The sequence below is a fragment of the Danio rerio genome, chromosome 17 (genome assembly GCF_049306965.1).
Source record: "Danio rerio strain Tuebingen ecotype United States chromosome 17, GRCz12tu, whole genome shotgun sequence".
Lineage (NCBI taxonomy): Eukaryota > Metazoa > Chordata > Actinopteri > Cypriniformes > Danionidae > Danio > Danio rerio.
The window spans coordinates 35,657,359-35,678,337 of record NC_133192.1 but is presented as its reverse complement, the minus strand read 5'-3'; positions in this window follow the sequence as shown (position 1 = coordinate 35,678,337).

The window sequence follows — 20,979 nt, the reverse complement described above, 5'->3', positions numbered from 1 at the left end:
TTAACTAACATTAACTAACATGAACAAATAGTAAATGTATTGTTTATTGTTTGTTCATCTTAGTAAATGCATTAATTAACATTAACGAATTAACGTTATTGTAAAGTGTGACCAAATTTATATAAGTTTTGATGTGTTTTTATTTATTTATTTATTTGACAACATGCAAAGTAATATTAATTTAACATTAACTTCAATAGTATACACAAAATTTAATTACAGGTAAATTATAATAGTTTTACTCAAATGTTTGATTTAATTACCTTTTTTTTTTTGGTTATCTGGTATTAGTTATAGCTAGTTAAATTGTATTTCTTTTCCGAATTCTATAGGCTATATGGATGAACATAACATTCATAAAATGTCTGTCTGGTTTAGCTCAGCAACCAAATTGGACCTCCGAAGACTACGTCAAATAGTTCAGACAGCTGAGCGAATCTCTGGTACAACTCTTTCTACTCTCCAAGAACTGTACTTATCCAGAGCGAGCAGAAGGGCTGCCAAAATCACTTTGGACCCCTCACACCCAGCACACCGCCTCTTTGAACTTCTATCTTTTGGTCGACACTACAGAGTACTGTGCACCAAAACAGCCGACACAGCAACAGCTTCTTCCCTAAGGCAATCCATCTCATGAACACTTGATAATAGTAATTGTAAAACAAACATCACTACCTGCAATACACTTTTTACACATATATACACTTATTTTATAAAATTAAATAAATTAAATATTTATTTAAAATTAATATATATATATATATATATATATATATATATATATATATATATATATATATATATATATATATATATATATATATATATATATATATATATAATCACACACACACATATGTATATACATATACAGTTGAAGTCAGAATTATTAGCCCCCTTTGAATTTTTTTATTTTTTTTTTATATATGCCAAATGATGTTTAACAGAGCAGGGAAATTTTTACAGTATGTCTGATAATATTTATTCTTCTGGATAAAGTCTTATTTGTTTTATTTCGGCTAGAATAAAAGCATTTTTAAATTTTTTAAACATCATTTTAGGGACAAAACTATTAGCCTCTTTAAGCTAAATTTTTTATAAAAAATCTACAGAACAAACTACTGTTATACAATAACTTGCCTAATTACCCTAACCTAGCTAGTTAACCTAATTGCCCAATTAAGCCTTTAAATGTCACTTTAAGCTGTATAGAAGTACCTTGAAAATAATCTAGGAAAATATTATTTACTGTCATCATGGCAAAGACAAAATAAATCAGATATTAGAAATGAGTTATTAAAACTATTATGTTTAAAAATGTGTTGAAAAAAATATTCTCTCTGTTAAACAGAAATTGTGGAAAAAATAAACAAGCGGTCTAATAATTCAGGGGGGCTAATAATTCTGACTTCAACTGTATATATATATATATATATATATATATATATATATATATATATATATATATATATATATATATATATATATATATATATATATATATATATGGTAGAAGCTCTGTCATGAAAAAAAAAAACCTTGTATGTGTGAACATGCCAGGCCATAAAGCTCTTTCTGAATCTGATTATTATGTAATCAACAAAAAAAGTTTATTTAAAAAACAAATTTTTACTGAATTTTGACGTTTCTAATTTAAACTATTAGGTAATATCTATATTATTTTATCAAATTTTATATAAGTGCTTTTATTGTACTTTAACTTCAAATATCAAAACATAAATCCCAATTATAAATGACCTTCATAATCAGCAATACTATAAATATTAGTTCTTATAAACGAATTAATAACTCTTATTAAGAACATTATACATTTAAAAACTGCTATTCCGTTTAAACAAGTTTTACTCAAGTCCTGAAGTGTGCTCTGCTGATTTTACACACCCTGGCCTGAAGAAAATTACAGTCCAGTAGATGGCAGCAGCGGGCTGATGAAAGCTGCTGGCCACTGAGGTTATGACTCCAGCATACCTGCGCACTCCAGCCACTTACTGGTTCACTCATTTGCGTGACTGCTTCAGCATCCATTTTGGCACGTAGCGGTGAAAACAGTGCCACAGTCATAAAAACAAGAATCGCATGACCCTATCTATAAATAAGCTCTTCAAAATACAAAAAGGCATAAAGCAAATGGGCCATAACTAGTGCTGTTTCACAGACTACACTGGTAAGTGCCAAATAGCCTGAGTGAGATGATCAACCATCCTTGAATAACTCAAGTACATTAAGATCAATTCAGATCGCTAATAGTTTTCTGTCAAAACAGCAGCATCTGCATTTAAAGGAAGACTCCACTTTGTTTAATATGCTGTTTTTAACAACATCTCTGGAGTTAAACAGTTCAGTTTGACCTTTTTTAAACCCATTAAGCCAATCTCCCTGATAGGAGCACTTTTAGCTTAGCTTAGCATAGATCATCAAATCAGATTAGACCATTAGCATCTCGATTAAAAATGACTAAAGAGTCCTAAAAATTATCATATTTAAAGCTTAACTCGAATAATAATGCAGCCATGGTAAGGCAGCAAAGTTCTTTGATTATTATGCTAGAATTAGAGTATAGTTAATAGTCGTATCATCCTACAAAATAGAAATGTTTTCTTACTTTCTGTCTGTCTTCGTACATGATGTAACTACAGAAGAGTCAAGCTTAAATGGTAAAATTATTCTTGAAATTCTTTGGTCATTTTAAAGTGAGATGCTAATGGTCTTATCTTATTCAGTTCAATTATTTATGCTTATTTGTGCTAAGCTAAATTAAAAATTTTCAAAAAGTAGTAGAGTGTTCCTTTAAGTGTGTGATTCTGGATGGGTCAGAGATTAAAGTCAAGACAGATTTAAAACTGACAGTGATGCTTAATAGAATATTCCAATCTTTATTTAAAATTATTTATCACATAATCCCTGAAGTTGCCAGTGGTTTGCTAGGAGGTTGCTTGAGTGCTTTTTGTAGGTTCAAATGTAGTTGCTATTGTTGCTGTTTTTTTTTCTCTGTGGTTTCCAATGTGTTGCTGAGGTGTTCTCAGTTTGTTCTTTTTATTTATTTTTTATTTGATTTATTCATTTGTTTTTGGATATTGTTCTTCAGTTACTAGGGTGATCTTGGTAGTAACAAAAATATTGTATATTATACAGCAGTTTTGTCTGGTTCTTGAATAAGATTGGCTGATATTGGTGTGTTATTCTGCAATAACAGCACTAGTGCAGCCTCCTCACCCTTCTGTATTACTGCGCCCATATAGAGTGAACGCTAAGTTGATCTCTCTCTCTCTTGTATGTTGTAGTGCTGTATTTATACCAAATTCTGCTAGTGTTTCTGGTAGTGTTTGATTTGCTTTAGCTTTTTTTTGGGGTTAATCATTGTGGTCTCTTGATTGCAACAGAGAAATACTGGGAAATCTATGTAGACTGATGCCATTTCATGCTGTTCAGGCCTATATTCTCAAAATGTCAGCAAAATCACCTGTTTGGTCATGACTTTAGAAATACAGAATGATTTAAACACTAGCTCTAAAGGGAAGTTTGTGAAGTAGCAACAAGTTCTGCTGTTCTGAAATCAGCTGCAGATATGAATAAATAACTGAATAAAGTAGATCCTCATACAAAAGAGTTTTTAGACTCTCTGTGTCTGACTTTATTTTTTTATATACACGATTGTGCCGTCAAACTGTTGTTTAAAAGCAATATCACACTCATGGCAGTGCAATATGGCTGTATATCATCACTGGTGGGACACTAAGGCAATGCATGCCTCCCACCAATGCCGATATACAGCCATATAACTTTGGGGGATATTGATCTGTATATGCTGTTGTGTTTTGGGTGGCTGCTGGATATCGTTTAACAGTTAGAGTGCTTGTATATGTTGTTCTGAGTGGTTTCCAGTGCATTGCTAAGAATTTTTTAGATACTTTTTGCACATTTAAACGCAATTAAAAAACTTTTTTGACCAGTTGACAGGCTTCTGATAAGGCCTTCTGAGTATGTTGCTATGTGGTTGTTTGTTGTTGCTAAGGTGTTGTCAGTATGTTTATTGATTGATTGATTGGATACTGCTATGCAGTTATGGTGTTCTTTGTACTTACTCAGGATTGCAAAGGTGTTTTGAGTCTTGTTGTCACCTTGCTATGCAGAATACGGTGTTGTGGGTGAGTGCCAAGGGGTTGCCAAGGGGCATTAGAGTGCTCAACCTGCCACTCACTTGAGATCAAGGGGGTGATTTGTTGTGAGTTAATACACTTTTCAAAAGGTTTTTGGCATGTTTCTATGTGTTTGCCATTGCTATTGTTTTTTTTTTTCCACTGTGGTTGACAAGGTGTTAATAAGGTGCTCTCAGTATTTTTTGTCATGTTCCTATGTGCCTTAAAGGGTCTTATAGGTACAGTAAATACTCATTGGTTGTGTATGTTGATCTGAGTGCTGGTAGTTTTTTTACCCCCTCTCTCTGATTGTCAAGGTTTTGCTCTCAGAATGTTTTGAACAGTGCTATGTATTTGCTGGGTGCCACAGTGGCTCAGTTGTAAGCACTGCTGTCTCACAACAAGAAAGTCGCTGGTTGAACCAGTTGGCATTTCTGTGTAGAGTTTGCATGTTCTTGCCATGTTCGCGTGGGTTTCCTCCAGGTGTTAGGTTTCCCCCACAGTCTAAAGACATGTGCTGCAGATGAATTGGATGAACTAAATTTGCCGCAGTGTATGAGTGTGTATGTGTGTTTCGTAGTACTGGGTTGCAGCTGGAAGGGCACTTTCTGCATAAAATATATGCTGTACCAGCTGAAATAGTTGGCGTTTCATTCCATTGTGGCGACCCCTAATAAATAAGGGATTAAGCTGAAGGAGAATGAACGTATTTGCTAGGGTGGTCTTGGTGGCTCCTGGTCATTGCGTTCTGATTATTTTTGTAAGGTTGGTATGTAGTCTATAGAGTGTTCTGGGTTGTTGTCAGTGTGCTGATAAGGGGACTTGTATGTTTAACCTGTTATGTAAGCAAGAAAAAAACAAATAAGTGAAATTTAATTTAAAAATAATTTCAAGAGAAGCACGGGCTCATGATGAACCCAGCTGACCCACATTAGCTAATCATGATCCGCCAATCAAAGGATCCCAAATCAAAGGATCCCAAATATATATATACATACATACACATACATACATACATAAATACATACATAAATATATATATATATATATATATATATATATATATATATATATATATATATATATATATATATATATCCTCATTTCCTTTATACAACTTTCTTTGTCTGGAAGAAACCCCCCTCCTTCGCTTCTTCCAACTTTATCCAGAATGGTCGGCATGGTGGCCCAGTGACTAGCACTGTTGCCTCACAGCAAGAATACCAATGGCGTTGGGTCCTCGGTGAGCCATCTGGTATTTCTGTGCAGAGTTTGCATGTTCTCCCCGTGTCCGCGTGGGTTTCCCCCGAGTTCCCCGATTTCCTCTCATTGTCCAAATATGCTCTATATTATAGATAAAATAAGCCTAAATCTTTTTCTAATGTCTTACTCTCAGGAAGTTCACCTTGGCCTTAGCAGCGGGGGAGTTTGGGCCCGAGGATCCCTTGAGCTTAGGGCTCTCTCCCGGGACAGCATGCCAAACAAGCTATGTACAAATCATGAGCTAAGTGTGAACTCTTGAAAACTAATTCACACATTTTATAAGAAGCTTTTTCACGTAGATATACTTTGCCTAATTCAAGAAACATTTGTAGTGCCTCCTAACCAGCCTGCATGCACAGGACGTCAACATCATATTGACGTTGTACCTCATCGTCGCAGAGGGCGTTGGATTTTGTTTGGAAATTAAAATCCGGTTGATGTCAGAAGCCAACGTCAGGCGACGTCAATGTCCAACTTAAAATGAACTTAAAATTAAGTACATATAAACATCCAATCATGTTACATCTTGACATTGTGTGGACGTTACCACTATGACATCTATCAGACGTTGGATTTTAGTCACTTTTCAAGACAACCAAAAATCAACAAAATATCAATATTGACATCGTTATTGGACATCAAAATAACTTTGTCCTTAGACGCTGGCTAGACATTGAATTTTGGTCACCTGACGTCATGACCTAAATCTAACCTAATATTAACATCTTATAATGTGTGCCTGCTGGGGAGGGTCAGACATCCATCTAAACTTGTGATGGAACATTTGATATCAACAAGAGAATGAAATGTAAAAATAAAGACCAAGGAATGAATTTTTGCGCCATCTTAACTGTGAACAATTTTCCTGGTATAAAGGAAAATCAGAAGGAAGCAGAAAATATAAATCTAGTGAAGTGACCAGGGTGGAAGATAAGAGTAAGACCCATGTTGTGATCTGTGAGCTGTGAAAAGCACCTGACCTTACTAGTCTGAGCGCTCGCTTTCGTGTCCAGATTTATAGCCATGCCTCAGTTTGAAGTACAGTATTCTTGTGTGGTCTTGAGATATAGTTGGGTTACAAGTGCAGGTCTCATAACGCATGATGAGCTTCGGCCTTTGAAAACACCCCAGTGATCTGTATTGTATTAAAGAGAAAGTGTGAGTGCAACCTGCTGCACTGAGGTAAGCACTGTAATTATGAACACTGTATCTCAGTGTGACTCCAATTATCCCTCAACATGTAATCTCTCCCTCTTTTCTTCCCTCTCACTGACTCATGGACGTTATGAGAGACTTATGAGAAGGGATGAGCAAAAGGAGTGGGAGAACGATAAGATGTTGATGAAAATGAGTGCTTGGCCATGCAACTCACCACAATGTATTGCCACGGTGTTCAGAGTGTTTAAGCATGTTGCTACGTGGTTACAGGGTCACTAAAATGTTTCAGATGGTTTTCGCAATGTAGCTGATTAAAAGTGGTGGGTGGTTGCCTGGGTGTTGTAGTGATGAGAGAAACAAAGCTTTTCAAAGCACATCTATGTGATCCTGCACCAACATTCCAATCAGCTGATCAGATTTATGGGATAAGTTTGGAGTTTATGTCAAGTTTATGCTTACATTTAGTGTTATAAGCTTCTACAGTATTGTTATCCAACTATTAATCCCCTCTGTTTTTTGGGACTAATTTATAGTTTGCTTTAGGTGTAAGGATTATATTTTCAAACAGGAATGATGCTCCAGGATTAACATACTGTACAGTAGATGTTAATCCAGGATCACATCCTACTTGGGGAAATCACACCCACTTTGTTTAGCTTCATGAACAATTAGTCTTGGGCAACATTGTGAGGGTAAATGTGGAAAGCTGAGAATGAGAGTCATTTTTTGCATTCAAATTTGCTCAAAAAAAAAAAAAAAAAAATCACAATAGTGTTTTCATGACTTTACCGGCCTGTCCAGAGATGCTGCATTAGTAGCTCTTTACATAAGTGGTGGTTTGTTTTTTTTTTGTTTTTTTTGTAATTTGATGCAAAGATGATACTATACAATGTATAGCTTTATATAATTACAATTAAATTGAGATATTGCAAGTTTCCAAGTAATTAAGATGCTGATTAAACACATCATCACAGTCTTGTAAAAAGGGTTCATAAGCTCATAAAGGAAAGAAGCAGAGGTGCTGCTAGGGTTTCCAAATAGATAGAGTATACACTTACCGGCCACTTTATTAGGTATACCTTACTAGTATCGGGTTGGACCCTCTTTTGCCTTCAGAACCCCCTTAAACGTTCGTGGCATAGATTCAACAAGGTGCTAAGAATACTCTTTTTCGGTCTATATTGACATGATAGCATTATGCACTGGCTGCACATTTGTCAGATGATGTCTGTGGTCATAAACGGATAGACATGGTCAACAACAAAACTCAGGTAATCTGTGGCATTGACACAATGCTCAATTGGTACTAATGGACCAAGGAAAATATGTCCCACACCATTACACCAGCACTCTGAACTGTTGACACAGAACCATCTCTAGGGTTTACAGATAATAGTCTGAAAAAGAGAAAATATCCGGCAGTTCTGTCAGCGCAAATGCCTTACTGGTGCCAGAGGTCAGAGGAGAATGCCCAGACTAGTTGGTGCTGATAAAAAGGCAACAGTAACACAAAAAATCGTGTTATGCAGAAGAGCATCTCTGAACACACAAGTTGAACCTTGAAGTGGATGGGCTACAGCAGCAGAAGGCCACACTGGGTGCCACACCAGTCAGCTAAGAACAGGAAACTGAGGCTACAATTCACAAAGGCTCACCAAAATTAGACAATGGAAGATTGGAAAAATGTTGCCTGTTCTGATGAGTCTTGATTTCTAATGCGACATTCAGATGGAAGGGTCAGAACTTGCTGTCAGCAACATGAAAGCATGGATCCATCCCGCCTTGTATGGTTCAGGCTGGTATGTGGATCATGGATGTACAGCCGACAAATCTGCAGCAACTGGGTGATGTTGTCATGTCAATATGGACTAAAATCTCTAAGGAATGTTTCCAGTACATTGTTAAATCTATGCCATGAAGGATTAAGGCAGTTCTAATAACAAAACAGGGCTCAACAATAAGGACTGCCCAGTGGCCCGGGGCCAGCGTGAAAGACACTCGGGACAGTAGACAGGATTGTTACTGGCCCCTATCGGCCAGTAACGATGAGCACGTTTTTTTTTTTTTGCAACCTGGTAACAACCAGTACAGCGAAAAGATGGCAACATGACGGCAAAATTAAACAATGAGGCTAAAAGAAAACGTCTGTTTCTAAAGTCTTAGAAGCAGAAAATTACATGGGTACAAAATTAAGAAACTGAAAAAAAAGAAGAAAAAAAAAACAGTTGTCAGTTTGGCAAGCCATTTTTATAAAAATGATTTAGAATTGCATTAAAATACCATCACATTTTTCATACTGCTCTTTCATTTGCATAAAATCTTGAATTTTGCTCATTATACATTTATTAACATATTTAAAATGTTTAAATTCTAGATTCACAGGCATAATTTTGCCACTATTTAAAATATGTGGCTAAGAAATAGCTATTAACCTTTTAGTTTTTTTGGTGGGGTCAGTGAGAATTTTGGAGGGCAAGTTAAAATCTCAACCAATGGCCCGATCGGACCCGTATAAAAAATCCTTAGCGGTGAACCCTGCAAAAGAAGGTCCAACCCAGTACTATTACAGTGTACCTAATAAAGTGGCCAGTGAGTCTATATGGCTTCAGATGGCCAGTCCGCTACTGCACCTTGGTCCCACATAAATTTTATAAATTTTAACGCTTTACCAAAATTGTGGCTCTATTGACAAATTCTTTCCAATAGACAACAATAGTGTAGCCAACATCTATAGTGTACATCTATAGGGTTTCAACTGGGCCTTTAAAACAATATTCTAGGTCCCAGTTTTCCATATTTTGAACAGGTATTAATAATTACCCATGCTTTCACATCATAACCATTCATGATGAAGAAGTAAATTTCTCTGATCTGTAGATTAGCACACATAAACTGTGGTTTCATTTTCTACAGATGGCGATCCTCTATTCCCATGCAGCACAAACACACACACATGCTCCATCTCCGTGGGGAGGATGTCCATCACATCTTCTTTGATCTTCAGTCGTCTGCAGGCTTACAGAACAGCAAAGGGACTCTCGGTTGTTGCATCTCTAGTGAAGTGGCCAATTATGCTTCAAAGTAAAATCAGAGTTTCCTTTTTTTGAAACACACCCCATAAGGCGTCCCCCTGGCTCTGTTCCCTCTGTTCTGTTTTTTATCACATTCCCACTCTCCCGTTCTGTAACTCAGATACGTGGAATGTAGACACACATCCTCTCAGCTCGCTGCGGTCTTTTAATACCATCAAACATTAACAAGAAAGCTCGACAGTCCAGGTGTTTGAGGATTCTAGACAAGCCCCCGAAGCCTCTTTCCTACTTTCTTTCTAGCCCAGCTCTTTCACTGTGGCCAAGAAGCATAGAATTCTTCCATACAAGACAGTATGTAAAGATGAGAAAAAGCCCGAAAGCATCCAAATGGAGACGATACTCCAGAGGCCACAGCATATTTATCAGTTCATCAGAGGAGACAAATGAAAAAAGACAAGCCTTATTTTGCTCCCATTATTTGATACTTGCAAATAGAGCGCTTCCCTCCCATTCTATGCCTGTCATAGCAAAACAAAAAAGCTTTTTAGTTGGGCGGAATTATTTGAGATAATGTGTGTTCTCCCAGTGAGACTCACAACTGATTTAACCTGGCTGCGAGTTGCCGTGGTGATGTGCGCGGAGGGCATGCGCGATTGTGCGGCGTCTCTCTTGGTTGCTGATGGGAATAAACTGGAGAAATAAAGAACATTGAGTTTCTAATGAATCTGTGCCGCACCTCTTCACAGCGTGTGCAAATGGAAATAATGTGTCCAAACAGCTAAGGTGAAATTCGTCCTTGTTTGACATTCTAGCCATCAAGTAAAATTGCTTTAAATTGACTGTGTGTTTGTAGGGATGAGTGGGCTTATTTTCTAGAACAAACTAAACCTAGATTGCTTTAAAGAGATGAAGTATCTAGTTCGCTTTGCATTCATAGTGACTCTACTTCAAAAGTGGACTCAGACCTCATTTTGCTCCATTATAGTTGTGAAGGTCTATATACTAAGGTTGGGTACCAAAATCTAGTTGATCGAATCAGCATATGGATTTTGGTGCTTAATTTCAGTGGTGCTGCGATAAGGATGTAAGAAGCATCAAGGGGTACGTCAAAGGCACAAATACAGCGGGGAAAATAAGTATTTGACACATCAGCATTTTTATCAGTAAGGGGATTTCTAAGTGGGCTACTGACACAAAATTCCTACCAGATGTAGCCATCAAGCCAAATATTGAATTCATACAAAGAAATCAGAACATTTAAGTATACAAGTTGAGTCATAATAAATAAAGTGAAATGACACAGGGAATAAGTATTGAACACACTTTACTTAATACTTTGTAGAAAAGCCTTTGTTGGTGATCACAGCTTCTAGACGCCTCTTGTATGGAGAGACCAGTCGTCTGCATTGCTCAGGAGTGATTCTGGCCCATTCTTCCACACAAACGGTCTTTAAATCTTGAAGGTTCCTTGGGCCTCTTTTATGAACTTTGATCTTCAGTTCTCTCCATAGATTTTCTATGGGATTTAGGTCAGGTGATTGACTGGGCCATTCAAGCAACTTGATTTTCTTTCTTTGAAACCACTTCATTGTTTCCTTGGCCTTGTGTTTGGGATCATTGTCTTGCTGAAATGTCCACCCTCTTTTCATTTTCAGCTTTCTGGTAGATGGCAGCAGATTTTTATCCAGAATGTCCCGGTACATTTCTCCATTCATCCTACCTTCAATAATATGAAGTCTGCCAGTACCCCTTGCTGAAAAGCAGCCCCAAACCATGATGCTTCCACCCCCAAACTTAACTGTTGGTATAGTGTTCTTGGGGTGGTGGGCAGTGCCATTTCTTCTCCAAACATGATGTGTAGAATGACTGCCAAAAAGTTCAATTTTGCTTTCATCTGACCATACTATAGTTTCCCAATAATCCACAGGCTTCTCCAAATGCTGTTTCGCAAACTTTAACCGGGCCTCAACATGCTTTTTGTTCAGCAATGGAGTCTTGCGTGGTGAGCGTGCATGGATGCCATGGTGGTTCAGTGCATTGCTTATAGTTTTCTTTGAAACAATAGTACCCGCTGATGCGAGGTCTTCCTGAAGTTCTGCCCGAGTGGTTCTTGGCTCTAGGAGAACTCTCCTGATTATTCTTTGGACTCCTCGGACAGGGATCTTACGTGGAGCACCTGATCGTGGCCGGTTTATGGTGAACTTATGCTTTTTCCATTTCCGGATAATAGCCCCCACAGTGCTCACAGGAACATTCAGCATTCTGGAAATGCGCCTATAACCATTCCCATCAAAATGCTTTTCAACGATAAGACTACGCAGATCTTGAGAGAGTTCTTTGTTTTTACCCATCATGAAGTCTTTCCTGTGTGCCTCCTGAGTAATGAGAAGCCTTTATAGGCCATCAATTAGGACTAAAGCAGCTGATATCAATTAGTACTGATAGGGAGCAGGGTTTTTCTCTCAATACTGACAGATCTCCTGACTTTCTATGCCATTTTGCACCTTGTTATCTTCATGTGTTCAATACTTATTCCCTGTGTCATTTCACTTTATTTATTATGACTCAACTTGTATACTTAAATGTTCTGATTTCTTTGTATGAATTCAATATTTGGCTTGATGGCTACATCTGGTAGGAATTTTGTGTCAGTAGCCCACTTAGAAATCCCCTTACTGATAAAAATGCTGATGTGTCAAATACTTATTTTCCCCGCTGTAGGTACATGTTGTGTCACACCTTCTCTAAACATTTAATTCTAAAGAACTTTGAGTTATAGGGGCATCAGTGTCGATGATAGGCATTTGGTCTTGTTGTTTAAAAAGGTATAGAAGCCAACGTGCCCAGTACAGCACATCCAGTGAGTGACTCCCTTCAGGTTTATCCACTTTAAACTTAATTATATGGATCAATTAAAATGATTCAAATAAGTCGTCCACTATAATTTTGTGGCTCAAAAGTATTGGTTCAGGCAATGTTTTGGCTCTGGCACCATTTTAAAAGTTTCAATTTAGCACCGATATTGAAATAACCCCAGATGATACCCAACCCTAATATATACTGTATACACTGTAACACTGTACAAAATAAAAATTTAGAGTGCCAGCATTTTTCTCAGAAAACATATTTCTAAAGGTGCTGTTGACTTCAAATTTTTACCAGATGTCAGAAACAACTAAAGTAACCCATGCACACAAAGAAAACAAACTAGTTTAGAAATTGGTTGTTTGAAATAACATAAAATGACAGGAAAAAAAGTATTGAACACATGAAGGAAGGCATGGACATTTTAATTAGAGCAAATTAGAGTAATTAGGCATATCATTGTATAACGATGGTTTGTTCTGTAGACAATCGAAAAATTTGTTGCTTAAGGGGGCTAATAATATTGAACTTAAAATGTTTTTAAAAAAAATTACAAAAATTAAAAAAATATTATCAGACATGCTGTGAAAAATCCTTTGCTCTGTTAAACATAATTTTAGAAATATGTGAAAAAGAAAGTCACAGAAGGGCTGATAATTTTGATTTCAATTCTATGTGTGTGTGCCCTAATAAAAAATGAACAAATGAATACAATAAAGGATATACATTACACGCAATAGCCATTGTATCCTGCAGGGTGACCCCACTGCTCTGTACCATATTTGAATCCCAAGAAAAATGTATTATTAGCATCAATTATTTCTTGCTTTTTCTCTTATTCATGCACCCATCCGCTTTCAGCTGCTGAAATTCCCCAGTCTATTTTCCACTGCATTGATGCAGGTGCTCTAGATCTTTTTTTCATAATAAGAGGGGATCCATTTTGTTTCTTTTAAACAGTAACAGTACATCTACCTGTCCTAACTTATAATTCCCTTCTGCATTCTCATGTCCCACTTTTTCTTTTCTTCCCCGCAAACAGACCCACCCAAACACACACTCCACCCCTGTTTGGTTACGTTTATTGGTCTCTGGTTTCTTTTTAACTTCTCTGCATCTCTGTATTTCATCATCCGTACACCCTCCTTTCTCCCTCCCTCGCCCTCAGTTCTCCTATATCCCTTTTCTTTTTGTCCGCTTTATCTTTTATTCTTCTCTCTTCTTTCATCCTGTCCTCGTTCCACATCAATCCCTCTTCACTAATCAACGCTGATGTGGAGTTAAATGTGGAAATGAGGTACATGCAACAGGAGGAGAAACTTACTCCATTTAAAGCTTGGCCCGGTCGTCCCATCCATCACTCTCTCTGGCACGGCCTCTCATCTTCTGCCCCGTCTGATTAATCATCACACGCACATTACAGAGGCAGCGTGATGTGAAATGGGCCTGAGGATTTTTTAAAAGATTCAATTTAGAGTATCACTCCTCATCCGTTCCCAATAAATGCCAACGTGAGCATCATTCTGGTGGCCTTGTTAATCAAGATACAAGGAGAGGGGAGAAGGATTCATTTACAATAAAACTGTTTTTTTTAATGCTGCAAAGAATTTACAGTTGAAGTCAGAATTATTAGCACCCCTTTAATTTTTTTTTTTCTCTTTAAATATTTCCCAAATGATGCTTAAGGCGACGTGGTGGCGCAGTAGGTGGTGTTGTCGCCTCACAGCAAGAAGGTCACTGGTTCGAGCCCTGGTTGGGTCAGTTGGCATTTCTGTGTGGAGTTTGCATGTTCTCCTCGTGTTTGCGTGGGTTTCCTCCAGGTGCTCCGGTTTCCCCCACAGTCCAAAGATATGCGGTACAGGTGAATTGAGTGGGCTAATTTGTTTGTAGAGAATGAGTGTAAATGAGTGTGTATGGATGTTTCCCAGAGATGGGTTGCAGCTGGAAGGGCATCAGATACGTAAAACATATTCTGGATAAGTTGGCGGTTCATTCCACTGTGGCGACCTCCAATTAATAAAGGGACTAAGCCGAAAAAGAAAATGAATGAAGGAATGAATGATTTACAGAGCAAGGACATTTTCACAGTATGTCTGATAATATTTTTTTCTTCTAGCGAAAGTCTTATTTGTTTTATTTTGGCTAGACTAAAAGCAGTTTTTTTTTACATTTTAAGGTAAAAATTATCAGCCCATCTAACCTATTTTTTAGATGGTCTACAGAACAAATCATCATTATACAACATTATCATTATACAACAACTTGCCTAATTACCCTAACCTGTCTAGTTAACCTAATTAAACTAGTTAAGAATTTAAATGTCACTTTAAGCTGTATAGAAATGTCTTGAAAAACATCTAGTAAAATATCATTTACTGTCATCATGGAGAAGATAAAATAAATTGGCTATTAGAAATGAATTATTAAAATTATTTTTAGAAATGTGTTGAAAAAAATCTGCTCTCCGATAAACAGAAATTGGGGAAAAATAAACAGGGGGCTAATAATTCTAACTTTAACTGTATGTCCAATCCACCTGATTGGCACCTGAAGGAGGACATTAGATTTTAGGTTTAATGCATGTGGGGGATTCTTGTATTTATTATGGCAGAGTCTGTGCAAAGTCTTATCCAGCACACATGATATCATATCCCTATGATTCTCAATAGGGTTAAGTCTGGACTCTGTGGTGGCCAATCCATGAATAAAAATGATGTCTCATGCTCCCTGAACCTCTCTTTCACAATTTGAGCACCATAAATCCTGGGATTGTCATCTTAGGCTAGGGGTGTCCAAACTCGGTCTGATTCATTCCCCCCTGGAGGGCCGGTGTCCTGTCCTGAAGACACACCTGAAAGGATGTTTTTAGAAAGCATAGTAAGAACTTGATTAGCTAGATCAGGTGTGTCTGATTGGTGTTGGAAGTAAACTTTGCAGGACACCAGCCCTTCAGGTCCAAATTGAGGCACCCCTGTCTTAGGGGGAAAAAAATATCATTGATGTTCATTCAGTTTATCACATCAGCTGACCTCATTCTTTGACATATGCTGATACGAGACCTAAAACAACTGCAGCTTCGCTGAGATGCCTCAAGAGTTATCCCCCTCTCTACAGACTTGTAGGAAGGTCTGGATGTCTGTGGATGTCGACTACGTGGTGGGGGATGCTAGACACCAACAACCCCCACTCGTTTCACTCCGCCGTGGCATGAAAGCCCAGATGCATAAAGGGACAAAGTTGACAAAAAAATAAATCAATGAATGATAAAAACATCCAGTGCAAAATACATGTACAGTGACCAAATCCCAAAAAGGTATGTACAAGGAAAAATATAACAAAACAATATACAAACAAAACTATGAAGACGTTTACATAAAACACAAAAACAAACAATATACCTACAGAATATAAGAGTATCCAACACAAAGATAATTGCTCATGGTTCTGCCACAACACTGTCGATAGCCAGGTAAACTGACCAAGAAGCTGAGTCTGGTGTCTCCTTATATATCGCAAACTCTACCCACCGATTGGAACATACTATAAACAGGTAAGCACTTTCAACAATGTTCTTAACAAAATTCACCTTAGCAAAAAAACATCAATATTAACTAACAACTGCTCAACAGATCGCCTCACATGTGTATCACACATACAAATACCTCATAACTTGAACATATTTTCTCCTTAACAGGATAACCAGCCACGATGGTTGTACCCAACACAAACAGCCTGGTTGGAGCTTCAGCATGTGGTGTTGCCATGGTGCGACTTATGATGTCATAAGCTGGCACCATTCCTGTGCTCGGTTTGGCTGGCCCAACACTGAAGTCCAACTATCACTAGACGAAAAAACAAATGAACAAACAAAAACATGAAGACAGAGGGTGTGTAAGTGTATGCTCACTGTAACTGGAGGGGAGATGGGAATGTAGAGGAAATGACTGGTTTGTGGTGAGATGGCGTGTGCACTGGTCATCTGCAGCGAACGGAGAGGAAACGTTAAGGTAAGTGGTGATGTAAGTGTCGACTTCTTTGAAATCCCCAAATCACAGTACTGCCACAACAGGCTTGTATGGTAGGCACTAGGCAAGTTAGGTGCCTCACTTGATCTGGAAATGCTTGTATCTTCACTATTAAACAGCCTTGAGTTGTACTGTTGTTGTTCTTTTACGATCTGATTACACCAGACATTTAATAATCGATGATCTCAATCATGCAAGATTTTTTTAGACCACATTTCTTTCTCAAAGATGATGGTTCCCCACTATTATTTCAGTTTTTAATAATGTGTTGGACAGTTTGTTTTTAGTGGTACTGCTAGTTTCATTTTAGTAGTTTTACTTAGATGTTTTCTTTGCTTGTTACGTGCCAATAATTTGATGCTTCTGAAACCTATTAACATCTTTTCCATGACCACAGGATGTGTCTTCAGACATGGTTGTCTAATAAATGAAAAGTTACTCTCTGCATCAGTTAAGGCTAATACAATTTTTACCAGCTGAAACATAACCATCCATGCAGTGATTATCCCGAAGGAGGCTATTATCTATTTGCTTAGTTGAATCCAGGTGGTAATCTTTTTTTTTTTTTTTTTTTGGACACGCAGTGTGTTTGTAATAGGCTAGCTGAATGGAAGTAGGTACTGTATAACTGTATATATTGTCTTTCTCTATATGTGATTTTCAAATTGTGTTGCATTTACTTTGTGACCCAAAAATGTATCAATCAATCAATCAATCAATCAATCAATCAATCAATCAATCAATCAATCAATCCCTGAATGCTATGATTTATAAGTAATATTTTATCATTTCATTTCATTTATAAATAATGTAAAATATTCTTAAATAATATAATATTACAAACATTTCATACTGACTACATTTACAATAATTTTAGTCATAGTCTGGTGCCTTGTACACTAGGCAGCATATACTGTATTGGCTGTGAAGAGTTTTACAATTTTCAATGTTTAGAATACCCAGAAGACTTACTTCATTATAAATATTGTAAAGCATAAAGCACAGAGAACATTCTGTGTAAAATATGGCTTTGCACAATGTAGTAAACTCCATTTAAAACTTCCATTTCCAGTGTGATGAAAAAAACAGGAAGCAAAGCCAATGTTGGTTTACAATATTTCCTTCTTGCCTCATATATTTCATCAGACATTTAATTCAAAACTGGATTAAAATGTAAAATAACCATATTTATTACATGGCTGTCTGGAATATTTCTGCTGGAACTCATGTTGAGTTCAGAATATCCTGTGTATGTATTTCACCTCATCCATTTTCCCCCTCTCTTTCTCTCTTGCTCTCTCATATGTATGTATTTGTATAATGTTGCATAGTAACTGGATGCAGGAGAAATGGCCAGGAATAAAGATTTAAGCCAACATGTTTTGGAAGTTGGCTAGGTAAGAGTATCTCTGAAAACACAAAGTTGTGTTTTTTATGGTGAGCAGTGGTGAGAATTTACTGACAGTGATCAGAGGGGAGACAAATCACAGAAAGATGACAGGGGTGCCTAAATATCATCGGTGCATGACGGCTACCAAAGCTATCCTCTCCGGTCTACAACAGAAGGACTACTGTAGCACATTCCACACAAAATCGTAAAAATAGTTAGGGGAGAATGGGTTACAACACACAGTGCATTTCACTTTGATGCATACAGGCATGTGTAGCTGCAAACCAATAATTCAAAGTCACCATGATGACCACAGTTCATTACTGAGAGTGTCTACAATGAGTGTTGGAACTGGACCTCAGAAGAGTGGAACAAGGTGAAGTGGACTGATGAGTGGATGCAGATATACATTTTTTTTTCACAGAAAACTGACTGCTGTTTTTCTCTTCACCTACATCTGAAATCAAACACTCACTCCTGACATTTCTCCTTTTTAGTCCCTGATTTACTAGGGGTCGCCTAGGTGAGATAAATTGCCATTTACCTGGCATATGTTTTACATACAGCGGATGCCCTTCCCCCTGCAACCCAGCACTGTGAATACACCTATACCACATGTCTTTGGTAATGCCTCATCAGGCAGGTGTAACCCCATCTGTCCTACACCACCCAACCCGCTCCGAGCTGGAATAGACCTGGCGATTCTTCGTATGGGAGTTGGTTGCTCTAGCAAGGAGGCTAAAGACCATGGCCTCTACCGTCTGTCGCTAGAGCACATTCAGATGTCAGAGGAGTGAGGTTTACCTGCATAGCATTTCGCTAGCTGGCCTCTGTTACACTCAACCCCCTAAACCTCACTCCCATCCCGGACAAGCCCCTTCGTGTAACCCACCGTTCCTACCCAGTCTGAGCTGGGATCAAACCGGTGACTCTTTGCATGGGAGTCAGTTGCTCTAACAAGGAGGCTAAAGACACAGCACTTCACTAGCTGGCCTCTGTTACACAGGCATATCATGCAGTTGGGAGAGTAGTGGTTTAGTTTAACACAGTTGTCACCATCAAAGAGCAACTCCACAGAAGACCCAACCAAGCAAGCCAGAGGTGACAGTGCCAAGGAAACACCCGCACACACATAAATGCCATTACACACTTTACTTTTTTAAATGCAACACTATATTTTTGCACAGTATTATCCCAATTGGCAAGTGTTAGGAACGCACTGTACAAAACTAGGACAGGCCACTTAAACAGAATGTCTGGCGACTATGCTTTTCCAATTGGAGATTTACTGTAGCTGTCTGAAACACTCTGTCTGCGCATGTGGTGTAATAGAGACAGAGGGAGAGAGACAGCTTCATCATCTCCTCACTGTGTCTCTCAGTCCATATGTTCAACAGCACTACCTCAGTTCACTACATCGGGAATGAGACATTGGAAACAGCTGCTGAAATTGAGTGTGTGTGTTTGTGTGTGTGTCCTCATACATATGTCAACTCGAAGGAATTATTCATCAAAGTGAGAGCTCCTGCACGCTGAGTGTCAGCATTGGTTTGGTGATTGGATTTCGTCTCAACTTGGCAAAGAAGTTCCCCTGCGGAGGCGAGAGAGACACTTTGTTTGTCCTTTCTCTCTATCAGTTGGGGATGTGATGGATCGTGGTGTTTGTGTCAGCTGAGTAAACAAGTCTGTTTAAGCTGCTTCATCAACATTGGACAAAGCATGTCCAGCCTGGGCGACATCAGAAGCCACACAGACAAAGAGACTGTAACAACATATTAAAGTACAATGAAGCAAATGGTCATTTTACATAGGTCTTAAGGAGCTATTGGTTTTTAAAAATACAATTGTTAATACTTATAAGGTGATACAAATGTCAGCAGTAGTACAGAAATGTTCAGAAAGTCCAGAAAAGGAACCAAAAACATTTTGTGTGACTTCAGTCACAGCAGGCATACAACGTCACAAGACCTTAAGATTAGGTTGGATTTAGCTTGTGACGTCAGGTGACCAAAATTTCATGACTAGTCAGCGTCTAAGGTCAACAGTATTTTGATGTCCAATAACAACATCAAATGATTTTATATTGGAAAGTGACCGAAATCCAATGTCGAGCCAACATCTTAAAACCTCATATTGACATCAAATACTGACATTTATTCGTCAGGTTTGGAAACTAAAATCTAATGTCTGATAGACGTCAGAGTGGGAACGTCCACACTACATCAAACTGTAACATCATTAGACATTGACATTAGGTTGATTTTAGGTTGGAAATTGTCGTCGGCCTGACATAAGGTTCTGGTGTTGTCAGGATTCTGCCACTCCAGTCTTGTTAATTCTTGTTTTGGTAGAGTTCTGACACTAGTCCTGTCTTGTCTTGTATGTTGTGCTCGGCTCAAGTTTTCATGGGTTGAGCAGTCATTTTCTGTCATTGTATTTTTTTTGTATGAGCACTGTCTCGGCCGTCCTTGGGCCGTGTGCGGTCTCAGTTGATGCGGGCCCGTGAGGTCTGGGCGTGTTTGCGAAACGTCTGTGATGTGGCGCTTCATTCCAGCTTGGATGACTACTAAATTACTAAATAAAAGCCATTTTATGTTACACTTAAGTCTTCGCTCCCTCATCCTTCCTGAGAACTTGACAGACATGAACCAGATTTTCATTTCCAAACAAAATGCAACGTCCCCACGAAGTTACGGTACAATGTCAATCTGGCATCATGCTTTTCTTCAAGGACAATTTTATGCAGCAATAAAACTGTAAATATGGCTTAAAATGTTTCAGAACTGTTGCTGCATATGGAGTTTCAGAGAGCTCGCAGATTTCATCTAAAACATCTTAATTTGTGTTACAAAGATGAATGGAGGTCTCAGAGAATTGAATGGAATGGCATGAGGGTCAGTAATTAATTTCTACTAAAAAAGATTTAATGTTCTACTTTTTTGGGGGAGGGGAGGGGGCAAACTCTCTTTAAGATATACACTGCATTATTTTAAAACTATAATATTAAACATTCCATATAAACAGTATTTTATTTCCTTCAAAGCGACTTACAGGACACATATTAGAAAGACAATCCCACTGGATCAGTT